Raw genomic sequence first — 13138 nt, forward strand, 5'->3', positions numbered from 1 at the left:
AACTAGCCCCCAGTCCCTTCTGGACATTACTCAGACTTCCAAAAACTTATTTCAAAAGAATCTCGACAGCAACAACTGATCTTTGGATAAAAGACTGCATCAAAAAACAACAACTGAGGCAAAAATTAGAATAGCTGGCAGTCTGAAGGACAATGTGGTAATAGCATCTCCCTTGCTGGTCCCAGGTAGTAGGTCTTTATGCCATTTCTTGGCAGAGGTGTAGAGCTCTACAGGTGTGATGTTTGTCTATTGTTTAATTCTGTGACTTCTGTGTGTTCTTTCGGAGATGTCATAAATAATTTTTTCCCCAGATTTCAGGTAATATGCAGGAATGCTCCAGAGCCTCTATTGGCGACAAAGGGAAAAAACAACAGGCTATTAGAAAGACTGCTATGTGGGGGGGAGAGCAAAGATGATTCCCAAATCCTTTCCCTCTCCCTATTGTCCTCAGGGCAAATCCTCCCACCTTTCCCCAGTGGTTGTCTGGCATCTCTGTCAGACAAATAGCTGCTATTACTCTCTCTCCTCAACATCATTCTTGCTGAAATTAAACAATTAGGCTCCAGATCTCAGTATTTCGGATCATTACCCCAAAGTCAGAAAGTGCTGCAATCAGATTAGCTATATTAACTATATTAAGGGAAGAGCTCAGTTTGGGTCAGCTCCTGATGAAGTATTCTCCCAATGTACATCCCTATAAATTATCCTCTCGATGACAGATCCTGATAAATGACCAATGTTCCCTTCAGATCCATTAACATTTCACCCCACCATCTCTAGGGCTTCTCTTACAGATGTGCTGCCTGGGTTTACTGGTTTTGTTCATGTAACTTTAATCAGCAGTTTTGTACTGAGAAATATACCAGGTACAAGTTTTCTTGTCATGAACATGAGTGGCAAGGGGGGGGGGGAATTGTCATTGGTTATATTGCTTATTGTCGAGCAGCCAGGACATTAAAGGTGGCAAATCTATTGATTCAAAATGCATTAGAGCTCAAGTGTGATGTTTGGGTATTGTTTTGTGTTTGCAAGTTCTGCTCTTGTAACAGTGTCACAGAGAGTTATAACATGTTAAATTATAGAAATTGCATATAATCCTCTAAAAATGGGACGAGGTTGAAGAGAGCCACCGTTTTCTCAGCCCAGACACTGAATGTGTAGTTTGTAAATGTAGGAACTATTCCTAAATAAAGTCAATTTCACACCCATGTTTCTTATTTATTTCTTTTAAACTACAACTAAATATTTTGTTAAAGGTCCTCAGGTTGGAATGAGCAGAAATGATGCTTTCTGGATTGCAATAAGGCAGTCAGCAACTTTGATTCCCAATGTAAAATGGGTACCTTTTTATGTAGCCATATAAGATACCATCCACATGCCTGACATACAGGTGAGCACAAGTCTATGAAGTTACCTGTTTAATGGTTTGGGGTATTTTTAACCTGCATTCTCAATTCATATATTCCCGAGGCTGCTAAGTGTGAAGACTTGCTACGCTTGAAGAGACTCGGATGATTAGATATCAGAAAGTGGCAGAGCTTGGTATTACAGTTAGATCTCTCCATGCCCCATTAATACAGAAGAGTCCTCCTTTTCTTTAATCAACTTCATTGGCAGAGCCTGTGAACACATGCAGCTGCCTTATACTGAATCAGACTCTTGGTTCATCAAGGTCAGTACTGTCTACTCCAACTAGCAACAGCTTTCCAGGTTCTCAGACAGCGGTCTTTTACATCGCCCATTGCCTGGTCCTTTTAACTGGAGATGCTGGGGATTGAACCTGGGACCTTCTGCATGATGCCAAGCAGAGGCTCTTCCACTAAGCCACATCCCCTCCACAGATATCTATGTAATCCAGCTTCCTAAGTGATCCCTGGGGACAATTATTTCCAAGGCTCAGTACAGATGAACCCACAGTGTCCAATTCGCTAATTATTGTCAGTAGAACAGGAGCACCCCAGGGGCCCACACCCTTTTGCACACTTCTTACTGCCCTCTCTTTTGTGCAGATTTATCCCGTTTCTTTCTGGATCTAACTGTGGTTAGAGTTTTACATGCCCTAGAAATGTGTTTTCACCTCCAGTCTCCATAGCTGCCAAGGCTGGACCCACAGCATCCCCCAGTGGTGGGGAGGAGTAAATTCAGGGCCAGGATGTGGACTCACTAATAGTCTGTTGTTGCTGCAATGGGGGGAGGGTGACATTAATAAACCCAGTACAACAGCAGTAGACAATAAACCTGGGCCCTGGGCAAACCACCCCCGGATCTCATGAAGCTGCCTTAAACTGAGTAAGACAACTGGTCTATCAAGGTCAACATTGTCTACTCTGACTGGCAGAGCTCTCCAGAGTTTCAGGAAAAGGTCTTTAACATCACCAACTAACAAATCTTTTAAACTGGAAATGCTGGGATGTGAACATGCTTTGCCTCTGAACTCTGGAAAACTTCCCTGGAGGTTTTTAAGCAGAAGCTAGATGGCCATTTGTCAGCAATGCTGATTCTATGTCCTTAGGCAGTTCATGAGAGGGAGGGCATCTTGGCCATCTTCTGGGGCATCTTCTGGGCATGGAGTGGAGATCACTGGGTGTGTGTGAAGGAGGTAGTTGTGAATTTCCTGCATTGTGCAGTGGGTTGGACTAGGTGGCCCTGGTGGTCCCTTCCAACTCTATGATTCTATGAAAGCTCTACTATTGGAGTGCTGACTTCAGGTGTAAAGGAAACAGGTGGGCAATCCTTGCTCAAGGTGAACCTTTGGCTTCTCCCTTCAATATTGCCATTTAGGCCCACGGACTGAGTTATTTAACTTGCAAGGACAACCAAATCAATTGGAAAGCGTTTAAAGGCTGTTGTGTATGCAGATTGTGGAATGCAGGTATTGGAAAGGCGTTTAGCAAAGCAAATTGCAAAGCTCAATAGCTCTATCAATTTCATCAAGCAACATTTTATCTCTCCTTTTTGATGCAGTTTGGAGATGAATAATAAAATGGCTGGCAATCATCTTTAAGTAGCAGAAAGCTTGCCTTAAAGGTGATTAGTCTCATCAGCAGGGTGTCTCAAAGAAATTAGCCACAGCAACCCCCGAAACGTGGTGACAGTTAAATATCTGTTCTAAATGGAAGATCTCTATCATGACATTTCCCCCTCTCTAATAGCTTGCTCCTCTTGGCACAAAATGCACACACACTGCTGATGCTGTATGAAATTCTGTGACATGCTTGTTCCACATGGTTGTACCAATGTGGAATAGTACATAAGATCTTATAGAAGTGCCCACTCTGTTTCATCACCTTGTGTGAATCAGGATGTCGATCAGCTTCATTATTATATTGTCGAAGGCTTTCACAGTCAGAGTTCATTGGTTCTTGTAGGTTATCCAGGCTGTGTAACCCTGGTCTTGGTATTTTCTTTCCTGATGTTTCGCCAGCAGCTGTGGAAGGCATCTTCAGAGGAGTAACACTGTTACTCCTCTGAAGATGCCTGCCACAGCTGCTGGCGAAACGTCAGGAAAGAAAATACCAAGACCACGGTTACACAGCCCGGATAACCTACAAGAACCAAAGCTTCATTATTGTTTTTGGTGACAATATTTTGATACTTTCCTGGTTGCTCCTGTGTCACTCTGATCTGGAGAACCGGGTTTGATTCCCCACTCCTCCACATGAGCGGCGGAGGCTAATCTAATGAACTGGATTTGTTTCCCCACTCCTGCACACGAAGCCAGCTGGGTGACCTTGGGCTAGTCACAGCTCTCTTAGAGCACTCTCAGCCTCACCTACCTCACAGGGTGTCTGTTGTGGGGAGGGGAGGGGAAGGTGATTGTAAGCCGGTTTGATTCTTCCTTAAATGATAAAGAAAGTCAACATATAAAAAAACCAGCTTTTCTTCTTCTTAACATTTTGTTGTTGTTGTTTTATTAGTATCCTGCATAGGATTACCAGGCAGTGCCTGGCAAGTGGCAGGAGGGTTTGTGGGTAGGGTTATCAACTGCCAGGTAGTAGCGGGAGATCTCCTGCTAATTCAACTGATCTCCAGCTGATAGAGATGAGACCACCTGGAGATAAATGGCCGTTTTGGCAATTGAACTCTATGGCATTGAAGTCCCTCCCCTCCCCAAACCCCACCCTCCTCAGACTTTGCCCCAAAATCTCCCACCGGTGGCGAAGAGGGACCTGGCAACCCTATTTGTGGGTGAGGCCATTGGTGTCTGCAGCATTGGTACAAAGGATAGTTCTAGGAATTAGTGGAAACTCTATGGTTCATATTGGAGCTATTAGTTTGTGAAAGGGATTTATACGATCTGAAGAGAAGTAATTTATCCCCCTGTAGGGAAGCAGGTTTTCCCCGTTTGGTGGAAGCATAGTCCCGGAGTTGGAGCAAGCAGCTCTGTACCAGCTGGAGGGCTCAGGCTGCATCGGGCTTCTTCTGTTGTCCCTATGAGTCGGAGCGCATGGCAGCAAGCAGAAGTTGAGCATGGTTTTCCTTGCCTCTTCAGTCTCTCAAGGGGGCAGGCTCTAAGTGCACAGACTCCCCTCGCTGGGATGGTCATCCATCCTCCTGTGGTTCAGAACATAAGAGTGAGCTGCACTGCAAATATGGAGACTCTACCTCCAAAAATGCCCCTCAGGAGCTTCAAAAGAAATCCCCATAGACATAAGAACATAAGAAAAGCCCTGCTGGATCAGACCAAGGCCCATCAAGTCCAGCAGTCTGTTCACACAGTGGCCAACCAGGTGCCTCCAGGAAGCCCCCAAACAAGACGACTGCAGCAGCATCATCCTGCCTGTGTTCCACAGCACCTAACATAATAGGCATGCTCCTCTGATCTTGGAGACAATCGCTATGCATCATGACTAGTATCCATTTTAACTAGTAGCCACGAATACCCCTCTCCTCCGTGAACATGTCCACTCCCCTCTTAAAGCTTTCCAAGTTGGCAGCCATCACCACATTTTGGGGCAGGGAGTTCCACAATTTAACTATGCGTTGTGTGAAAAAATACTTCCTTTTATCTGTTTAGAATCTCTCACCCTCCAGCTTCAGCAGATGACCCCGCGTTCTAGTATTAAGGGAGAGGGAGAAAAACCTCTCTCTGTCCACTCTCTCTAAACCATGCATAATTTTATAGACCTCTATCATGTCTCCCCTCAGCCGTCTTCTTTCCAAGCTAAACAACCCTAAGCGTTTTAACCGCTCCTCATAGGGCAGTTGCTCTAGTCTCCTAATCATTTTGGTTGCTCTTTTCTGTACCTTCTCAAGCTCTGTAATATCCTTTTTTAGGTGTGGTGACCACAAATGAACACAGTATTCCAAGTGTGGTCTCACCATAGATTTGTACAATGGTAGTATGATATCAGCAGTTTTATTCTCAATTCTATAAAGACTATAAAGAGCCTGAATTTTCTGGTAAACCCGGATATAAAGCTGAAATACAAATTTACCCGTATGAGCATTTGGCTTATTCCGTGTTTACCGGGGGGGGGGGGGGAGAATCGGGCCCAATAAACCCAAACTCAATTATTTTTATAATGTTCCCATTCTGTACTTTTGCTGTATTTGCTGGTCATGGACTGTAATAAATACTTTGATTTGATTTGATTTGAACCAGGACCTGAAATTTACCAAAATATTTTTTTGCACAACCCTAGTGGCCGTTGGTAGTCTGCCTAGTTCAGCCCACCCCTTTAAGTATGCTTGTATATAATAAATTATGTTGTAGATAAGCAATTTAAATAAAACAAGTTAAACCCATGCTGTAGTCTCATGTTTTTTTTTTGAGGGTGCCGGGACAAAGGAGATCTTCTGCAAATGCAGATGAATCTCTGAGATGGTTTCCATCTGAATCTCACAAAAAGTCCACTCCCATGACCGCAGCCAAGACTCAGCACTTCAGCTGTTCTGTGAGAAATTACAAGTCAAATTTCAATTAGTACTTCACTTTAGTGTTCCAGCCTTTCAAAACTCAGGGTGAACTCTATTAATAACAATTTGCAAAATGATGTTCCACGCTATTGGAAATCAAGTGTAACAAAATGCAGTCGCTTGAGTTTCAAGTCATTAATAAATCTAGCCTTTGTAGCTGCTGTTGTCAATGCAGATCTGGCAGCCATTTTGGTTCCTACAATCTCTAAGGATCATCATCCTTTTGGGGGAAATTTACAGACTCTTTAGCAATAGTGGGGGTCTTCCCGATAATGCCCAGAGTCTCTTTTTGATTGCTGTGGGAGAATTCCTTTGAGTGTATTATTATTATTGTGGTTCCATTTCTTAGGTCTGTAAACAACACAGTGGACTACTTCTTAGTAGTGTCATTTGGTTCATACAACATGTGTGCAAGAAAGGAGTCCTTTGGTTAAATGGGAATATTTGGGTTCCAGCCCTTATTCTGCATTGAAGCACACTGGGTGATTTTGAGGCATTCATTCTGTCTCAGCCTACCCTACCTCACGGGGATGTCATGACAGTAAAATAGGGAGGGCAGAGCCATGTCAACCATCAGAAAGACGTATACAAGTCATCTTTTCCAGGTTAATGGATTCCCACGGGGCAGCCAGGTGCCCCACCTTTTAAAGAAAATGTTGCAGTGATTAAGATTTTTTTGATCAGCTATTACTATACATGTGAATTTATCCAAAATTAGTGCCTATTTCTTGCTCTGAGCATGTGAATTAATCTGAAACCAGGGCATTTTATTTTGTACAGAGATAATTCTGAGTTTTCTGCCAAATATGGACTCAGCAGGGCGGTGTGGCCCCTCAGGGTTCTAGACAAATATATGTGTGTGTAAAGTGCTGTTGCCCTGACCTGGATGGCCCAGGCTAGCCTGATCTCGTCAGATCTCAGAAGCTAAGCAGGGTCAGCCCTGGTTAGTATTTGGATGGGAGACCACCAAGGAATACCAGGGTTGCTGTGCAGAGGAAGGCAGAGGAAAGCTTTTCCCTAGCTTTCGGGAACAGTGTATGTAAAGTAATGTATGAAGTGGTCTTTAGTAAGAGTCAAATGGGAGAAGGTCCATGTTTAAATGACTTAATTCACAGTCTACATTTTCTCTTCAGTGCAGCCATGCATATTTTGAGATTTCTATTCCTGTAAAATAGCCATTATGATTTTTTTTAAAAAAAAATCCCAGCCAGTAAAATATCTCATTATCTTTAAAAAAAATTCCAACCAGTAAAAAGGCACCATTATCTTATGTACATAATCCTATCAAAGACAGTCAGCAAGCTGCCAACCTAACAATAATTCTCTCTGGCTTTAGGACCATTAAGTTGAATCAGATTTCTAGATGTTCAGTGAGAGAAGAAGAGTTTCTTATGTTGTGAATGCTACTTTATGATCACATCTGTGCGAGAACTAAGAATGTAACACTGCAAAACCAATGGAGGGGAAAATCCTATTGAAATTCATAGGAGGCCAAGCCGATGTATAGAAAGCAGAAGTGGATTGGTGATAACGAGAAATGCAAAAAGATATAAAGTGAGGAACTTTGTGACAACTTCAGATGATTTCTCTCAGGATTATATATTTTAAAGTGTCAGCAGCATATTATTAGCTGAATACAAGTTACCATTTTAAACATGGGGAAAAGCACCTGATGGATTGCTAAGAGGTCCAAAAAAGATGGCCATTAAATACTTTAAACTGCATTAAGCTTTCCCTTTGCTCCCCAAACTCTATGTTCATCCTTGTTATATGCACCTGAAAAATGTCTTGAATATATAGAAATCTAGAAACTTTCATGAACATAATGTTCATAAGGAGGATGCTTGTTCACAAGAACGGTCCCATTCATCTGATACCTGTGTGAACATTCAATTGCCTTCACAGATCAGCTGAAACGAATTGGGAAGTATAAATGCATTGAACTCCCTGCACAGCATGTACCAATTTTTTGAATTGTATTTACCAGGTAAGGGTGGGAAATGATAGTAGTAATTGATTCCCATGGACACAATGGTACATTAGAATTTGTGGTGATTCCTAGAGAGGATTAATGTCACTTCCAGGAAAAACTTGGACCATAGAAAAAAACCAGGCTATAGAGTTCTGGCCACTTCCTAAAGAGGTGTGACAATCACTTCTGGGTTTTCCCAAAAGTGACATCACAGTTGGTCCCGTGTTTTTAAATACAATTGTGCACAATATATAATAAAAATAGATTTATTGGTTGTTATATTAGATAAGTATTTAGCTCAACCCCTGTGGTTTCCCCTGAATTTTAGGTTGAGTTGCTTTGTTCCCCTTTTTCTTCAGTTGTCCTTCTTTAAATATGCCTGGAAAGGGGGCCTTTTCTCACCCGCTTTCTCATCTGGCAACTGTGGTGTTCCCTAAATAGGCTCGGTCTTCTGACCGGTTAAGCCATAACTAATTTTGGCAGGAATAGTACATGTTGCTATAGTATAGGTAGGGATAACTGGCAAGCACTCTGAGCCATCTAAGGATGCTGGGCTATTTCCAAGTTAGCCCATAATTGGCTGGGAGCTTTGGACGTGGGCGGCAAGCTCTGCTAATTGCAAACCCCCATTGTCAGAGATGCACATTAAGAGGGGGGGGATTTCTCAGCCCCCCCTGACCCAATCTTTACAAAACTTGGGGGTTCTTGCAAGAAGGGTCTCCTCAAGCTACGCTGAAAGTTTGGGACCTCTACCCCCAAAAATGCCCCCCTGGAGCCGCAGAAAGGCGCGATTGTGTTTTTAATGGCTTTATTCAGCCAAATTTTTCCCCGAACTCCGGATCTCATGCTGAATTGCATGGACCCGAAGCGGGGGAGTTCGGACTTTGGCATTTCCTGAATAAAAACGGGCCAAATTTTGCCAAATCCGAATTTTACCGAATTTTTTTTTTCAACAGCCCTAGTCTGGGAACCCTTGCACTCATGGTGAGTTTGCCCCAAATGCTGGTAAGCTGTGTCAGCTGCAACTCACACCAATTCATGGATGTTTAATGAAAGTAGATAAGCCATTAATAAATGAGTTAACTTGCAAACTGATGTTTCATGTCCTTATTTGAGGTTACTGATACATTGCATACAGCAGGGGTCGGCAAACTCATTAGTCAAAAGAGCCAAATATCAACAGTACAACGATTGAGATTTCTTCCGAGAGCCAAATTTCTTAAACTTATAGGTAGGTACACTGTTTATTAACTTAATAAACTTTAATTAAAGTTTTAAGTCTTAATTAAACTATAGGTACACTGAATAAAACTTGATATCATACTTAATAGTGATCTTATTTATTGATAAAAATTAAATTGTAAGTCCCTGCCATTTCCCCCTCCCCATCCAGAGTCCTCGTCTGGAGGCCTGGTCTACTGCCATAAAAGCCTGAAGGGGGACTTTTCCCCCTCCTCGGGAGTCCAGGTCTACCACCAAGAAAGCCACCCTCCACTTACTAGACAAGCCCCTGCTGGCTCCAATGTGTGCCTCTTCCCTACAGGGACCCACAGGCCCAGAAGACAACGGGGGAACGTAGTTGGCACCACAGAAGACGGGGCGCCGCGGCCCAGCGCCACTGCCGGGGACACGCCACCAAAGGAAGCCTGCCCCACCCAACAGCTGATAGGTGGACGGGGCGGGCCAGGAACCGCCGAGCCGCCCGCCCAGCAATTGTGCGGCTAGAGGGGAGGGGAGGCTTTAGCCTCCCAGCCATTGAGGGCAAGGGAAAGGGGGACCCAGCCATTCTCCATGGGGGGGGGAGAGACAGCGCGCCCACTCGCCTGCTCTCTCAACGTTCGCTCTCTCTCTCTCTCAGGCACGCCGGCTCCGCGGCCTGGCTGCCGGCGCAAGCGGGTGCGAGAGCAGTGGCTCCGAACCAAGTTCAGAGAGCCGCACTCAACGGGCCAAAGAGCCACATGCAGCTCGTGAGCCGCGGTTTGCCGACCCCTGGCATACAGTAAAGTGGTAAGGGATATACAATGATGCTACAAAACTGGATTGCAATATTGCTACAAAACTGGATTGCAAAATTAGAGAAACAGTGTAAAAGAATGATATATACAGTAAACAAAAGAATGAAAGCCACCTAAAAATGTGTGTGTGTGTGTGTGTGTGTTAAGTGCCGTCAAATTGCTTCCGACTCATGGCAACCCTATGAATCAATGTCCTTCAAAATGTCCTATCTTTGACAGCCTTGCTCAGATCTTGCAAATTGAGGGCTGTGGCTTCCTTTACTGAGTCAATCCATCTCTTGTTGGGTCTTCTTCTTTTCCTGCTGCCCTCAACTTTTCCTAGCATGATTGTCTTTTCCAGTGACTCTTGTGTTCTCATAATGTGACCAAAATACGATAGCCTCAGTTTAGTCATTTTAGCTAAAAATACACATATTTTAAGGCTTGGCCCAGTTATCGGAAGAGATTGACAATGGGGTAACAGTAGTTCCTCAAACTACTATTGTGATTTCTAAGTCTATGAGGAGGCAGGGTTTGTTTTTTGTTGATTCCATGACAATTTGATTTGCCAGATCACCTGAGCATGTATGTGCGTGTGTGTTCACTCTGTGTTCAAATGCTTGTGTGCATGAGCATTCACCCATGGCTTTCAAAGGCTATCCTGTGGAACAGATTCCTCATCATTGGGCTCTTTCGTTTTGCTCATTGCTCAGATGCCCTCTACCTCTTTTTCCAGGTTCAAACTACTTTAAAATATAACCTCTTGTCCAAAAGTAATGAATGGTACATACAGCAGCGAAGAATGCTGAACTTATCAAATGGTATTATGGTTTAAATGGTCATGCTGAAGAATAGATCATAAAGGAGCCAGCTGTGAAAGGAAATTGAATGTTCTGATAGATCTGAAGCTGCACATTGGGTACATGAAATTAGAACGTATTTAAAGAGACTGTACTAAATGAAGGTTCTTGGGAACTGCATGAAAGGATGTAGGAGGGTTAAACCCATGCTTCTCGGTGGCCCATTGACTTGAATGGGAACATTTACTTCATGCTTATGACTCATTTTCCAAAGTTGGCTGCTTTTGTATGTATGAAGGTTGCTTACTCAATAAGTGCATTTTACTGTATTATATTTATACTGTATTTATACTGAATCAGACGCTTGGTCTATCAAAGTCAGTCTTCTCTGCTCTGACTGGCGGTGGATCTCAAGGCAAAGGTCTTGCACTGTCTAATCTTTTGAATTGGAGATGCTGGGGATTGAACCTGGGACCTTCTGCAGGTAAAGCAGATGTTCTATCACTGAGCCATGGCTTCTCTTGCTGATTTGCTATCCGCCTAGCTTGCTGGGAGGCACCCTGCTTGAACAGGATGAGACTCTGTTGAGGAAGTGATGGTGCCAGCCCCATTGCCACTCTATGGGCTCCATGATGTGTTCCACCAACAATGCTCAAGTCTCTCCCAACCTATTTCATTATGCCTACATCACCCATAGACCAGAGAAATGGCATTTCCCTTGATAGAGGAAGAGGGCACCAGGGAATGATCCTTGATGTTCCAACTGGTTTCCAAAATGCTGTGAGGGACACAAGGATCATAGAATCATAGAGTTGGAAGAGAACACTAGGGTCATCTAGTCCAACCCCCTGCACAGTGCAGGAAATTCACAGCCCAGAAGATGGCCAAAAAAATTCCTTCAGAATCCCTGGCCAATCTGGCCTGGAGGAAAATTGCTTCCTGACCCCAAAGTGGCGATCAGCATTTTCCTGGGCATGTAAGAGAGGGCCAGGCCCACAAGAGCCAAACACTGACGCAACCCATCCTGCCCTCCCTCTCATGATCATAGTTCACAGAAATCTAAAGGTGGAATCTAGAGGTTACTCTGTTAATGCCCTTTCTCAAGACTTGTGACACCATCCTTTTTCAATGGGCTTTTCCTTGAGGGATATATGTCCTACGCTGGATACTTTTCTGCAGGTGATTAATCTGCTGTTTGTTATTCCATCTGTGGTTTTATATCGTGCTTTGCCATCTCATCAACATTGTTCATAGGTCCATTTGGGCTAATTAGGAAATGTAAGCCTATCAGTACTTTGAAACAAATACATGAAATGAGACAATCTACATGGACTTCTATCTTGGAACTATGCTTAGAATCCAGGAGGAATGGAACATGAAACAAAATTCTGGAACAGTAACAAGGAAAAACCTCTCATCCTAATAAACCTCTTTGGAAAAGGAACAGAGGAAAATTTCTTGGAGGTCTGTTATATAAACCTGCTTTTCACATGGCAAACCTTTATGTTTGTTTGCCATAGTTCATTCTGGGGGACGTTGGATACTTGAAGTTCTTCATTTCCCAAACAAATCACTAAAGCCACACTTCTATTACTTCTGTACTTCAGCGTGATTATCACAGTCCTTCTGCCATTGCCAAAGGGGGAGATTTAATGGCTGCCTTAGGTGAAACAATGGACGCCAGAGGGATTATCAACTTCCAGTATGCCACCTCTGATTCTGCTAAATCCAAGTCAACGGAATACTTGTTAGATATGCATAAAACGTTTTGTACACTTCCCGCTTGCTCAGAAGCTCCTCAGTAATTATTACAGCTGGTCCTAAGCACATTGTTAAGATTTATTAGCTACTGGAAGGTAGTGTTTCTAGGGGATGATATTTCAGAATCTATATATCAGGATTTGCAGGAATGGAAATTGCACCAGCGTTCGAACTCCAAAGGGGCCCCTGCAAATAGAATCACACTGTTGGTTGCAGCTGATGTTCTTGAATTCCCCCCCCCCCAAAAAAAAAACTTTTCCGTCTTTCACAGATGTGAAAGAGGGGTATGGGTGAATAAGGGAAAATATTGCTTTTGTTTTTGATTAGTATCTTTTCTCTACAGTGCATACAGCTTCCCAAAAAGATATGAAATATAATATGGATTATTATTGTTGCAATCCAGCATGGGAACACACAATTTTAGTCATTACAGTACATGCTACTTTTTTTGCTCAAGAGTTCAGAATCGTTCACTTATATGATGCTCAGATGCGTATTGAGGGCTAGGCTGCTTAGCTTCAGTAGAAATGGACCTTCAAGGATCTTCCCCATTCTCTAGTCCCATAAATATTCTCAACTAGGGTTTGCCATCCAAGGCCACCAAGACTTTGGGGCTTGGGGGAGGGGGCAAAATTACAGGTGCTAATGTGTATCAAGTTCTCTGAATTCTCAGCTTTCATTTAAAACAAATA

This window comes from Euleptes europaea, chromosome 17 (genome assembly GCF_029931775.1).
Source record: "Euleptes europaea isolate rEulEur1 chromosome 17, rEulEur1.hap1, whole genome shotgun sequence".
In the NCBI taxonomy this organism is placed as follows: Eukaryota; Metazoa; Chordata; class Lepidosauria; order Squamata; family Sphaerodactylidae; genus Euleptes; species Euleptes europaea.